Genomic DNA, 3,254 nt, shown 5'->3' with positions numbered 1-3,254 from the left:
CTTTCTCCGTGTTTGTGTGTGAGTTGCAGCGCCAGACACGAGGAGGCAGTGGCAGAAATACCTCAAAATGCGTATCAATTAGGCGTTTCACCTGTTGTACCTTTGATTTGAGTGTAATATTCAATGTAGTACACACACACACACACACACACACACACACACACACACACACACACACACACACACACACACACACACACACACACACACACACACACACACACACACACACACACACACACACACACACACACACACACACACACACACACACACACACACACACACACACACACACACACACACACACACACAGAGAGAGAGAGAGAGAGAGAGAGAGAGAGAGAGAGAGAGAGAGAGTCATAAACGAATAAATGAGAAAAAGAGAAGAGGTAGACAAACAGACAACAGACAGACAGACAGACAGACAGACAGACAGACAGACAGACAGACAGACAGACAAACAGACAGACACTAACACTTGTTCCTCCTCCATCTGTCAAAAACTAAATAAATAAACCAACAACCACATCAATCAATCAACCTTACCTGTGGAAAACAAACAGGTAGGCCTATCCTAATTAACCCATAGACCTTCACTCCTCTCACCTCACCTTTATAATTGCACAGGTAAACATGACCAGTCTCAGTCCTCACCTGTGATATATAAGCAAAATATTCGACCCCTCACCTGCAGCTCCCTTAATTGGTCTCACCTGCGTGTCTTACCTGCCCACTCTTACCTGTCCACCACACGTCACGACCTCGCTGTACCTGTGGCGCGTGACGTAGATTGTGACGTCACTGCTTCTTGTTTTCCTCTTGTTTTTCGTCACAGGAAGAGGAAAGGAAGAGGAAAGGAACATGGGGATGGGGATGGAAATTAAGGAAAGAAAATAAGAAAGGATGAAAGAGGAATGATAAGAAATAAAAGGGAGAAGACAGGAGGAAAAATATGTAATAAATAGAATACGGTAATGGAAATAAAAGTAGATGGAAACAAAATAAATAAAAGAAGAAAGAATAAAAAGAGGAATGATAATAAAAATAGGAATAATGAGATGAAGAAATGAAAAGAAGAGAACATGGGAAAATATGTAATAATAGAATACAGTAATGGAAATAAAAGTAAATAACATAAGAAAGGATAAAAAAGAGGAATAATAAGATAAAGAAATGAAAGGAAGAGGGAAAAAAGGAAAAAACAAAAGTATATGGAAAGAAAGTAAAGGACATCAGAAAAGATAAAAGAAGATGGAAGAGGAAAAGATGAAGAAAAGATGAGGGAGAGGACGATAACAAGAAAATATATGTTGATAGGAAAATTATGAATAAAAGGAGAAAGAAGAAGGAAGAGGATGAGGAAGGAGAGAGAGAGAAGAGAATAGGATGAAAATTTACAAGGAGAAACAAGAAAATAAGTTAATAGCAAGCAAAAGAAATGGATAAATGAATTGAAAAGAAAAACAGAAAAGGAGGAAAAAGATGAAGACGAAGGAAAGGGAGGAGGAAGAGGAGGGAAACATGAATAAATAAGAAAAATAATTGTGATAATGCAAATAATAAGAAAAGAGAGAGTTGGAACGAAAGAGAGAAGAGAAAGAAAAAAAAGAAGGAAAAGAAAAAGAAAAGTGTGAAAGATAATATTGATAAAGAAAAAAATGAAAGTGAGAATTAGATCGAAGGAAAAAGAGCAAAGGAAGGAGGGAGAGGGAGGAAAGGAGGAAGAAAAATGGGAGGGAGGGAGAGAGGGAGGAGGGAGGAGAGGTCATCCAGCCTCGACCTCTCTCGGTATGTGGTTCGTGTAGTCTCCCCCGCCACGCCCTCTCTCTCTCTCTCTCTCTCTCTCTCTCTCTCTCTCTCTCTCTCTCTCTCTCTCTCTCTCTCTCTTGATCTTGTTTTTCTTCCCTTGTTCTCTTCCTCTCTCTCTTCTTCTCCTCCTCCTCTTCTTCCTCCTTTTCCTCCTCCTCATCATCATCCTCTTCTTCTTCTTCTTCTTCTTCTTCTTCTTCTTCTTCTTCTTCTTCTTCTTCTTCTTCTTCTTCTTCTTCTTCTTCTTCTTCTTCTTCTTCTTCTTCTTCTTCTTCTTCTTCTTCTTCTTCTTCTTCTTCTTCTTCTTCTTCTTCTTCTTCTTCACCACCACCACCACCACCACCACCACCACCACCACCACCACCATCAGCATTTCCTCCTCCTCCTCCTCCTCCTCCTCCTCATGAATATACTTATGAATCAGGGCAAAGTAAACTAAAAAGGAATTCGGGTATTTATTTGACGTAGTGTGTGTGTGTGTGTGTGTGTGTGTGTGTGTGTGTGTGTGTGTGTGTGTGTGTGTGTGTGTAGGTCGCTTTTTTTTTCTTTTTTAATCTTCTGTCTTTTCATTTCCATTTTATTTTTGGGGTCTACGTGGAGTGTGTGTGTGTGTGTGTGTGTGTGTGTGTGTGTGTGTGTGTGTGTGTGTGTGTGTGTATGTAACACACACACACACACACACACACACACACACACACACACACACAAAAAAAAGTACTCAAAACAAGAGAGAAAAAAAAGAAAATGAATAAAAATGAATAACTAATTGACAACAAAAACAGGATATGAATTCATTTGTGGATATTCAAATAACAAGACACACACACAAACACATAATTAAATAAAGAGAGAAAGAGAGAGAGAGAGAGAGAGAGAGAGAGAGAGAGAGAGACCAAAAAACAAGAGGAGTGAAATGCAGAATCAGATACAGAGCTTCACCTGTGTGTGTGTGTGTGTGTGTGTGTGTGTGTGTGTGTGTGTGTGTGTGTGTGTGTGTGTGTGTGTGTGTGTGGATGTGTGTGGATGTGGATGGGTGAATATCAGAGAAGCAAACCATTGGATATATATAAAAGAAAGAGAGGGAAGGGCGTGTTGCATATCTCTCCTGGGCGTGTGTGGGCGGGGCTTGCACTACCCGTCCCCCCTACCCACCCACGCCCGCCCACGCCCTCGCAATGGCGGTATCATGCATACATTAAGCTCTGACCTCAATGACCTGACATGATCTCTAACAGTATTGGAACTCTACTCTTTTCGACTCCCCAGCTGATTGCCAAGTGTGGTGGTGGTGGTGGTGGTGGTGGTGTTTTAGTTCACAAAGTTCATGAGCTTTTTCACTGATTTTTTTTTTTTTTTTTTGTCTTTAACTGGGGTAGAGAAGTGAAGTTAAGTAAATAGAGAAATTGTTATAGATGTGTTGTTAGTGGTGGTGGTGGTGGTGG

The 3,254-nt window shown here is 40.7% G+C and overlaps 1 non-coding gene across 1 annotated transcript; it reads right to left on the bottom strand.

Annotated features, from left to right (window-relative positions):
* Positions 1-2,417: 2,417 nt before the first annotated feature.
* Positions 2,418-2,526, bottom strand: LOC123518826. The gene has a single exon (XR_006678891.1). It is a non-coding gene; the product is annotated as a small nucleolar RNA SNORA23 (small nucleolar RNA).
* Between the last annotated feature and the right edge of the window lie 728 nt (positions 2,527-3,254).

Source organism: Portunus trituberculatus, chromosome 6, assembly GCF_017591435.1.
Source record: "Portunus trituberculatus isolate SZX2019 chromosome 6, ASM1759143v1, whole genome shotgun sequence".
In the NCBI taxonomy this organism is placed as follows: domain Eukaryota; kingdom Metazoa; phylum Arthropoda; class Malacostraca; order Decapoda; family Portunidae; genus Portunus; species Portunus trituberculatus.
Note: the sequence above shows the minus strand (reverse complement) of the source record. Positions and strands in the feature narration are given on the sequence as shown.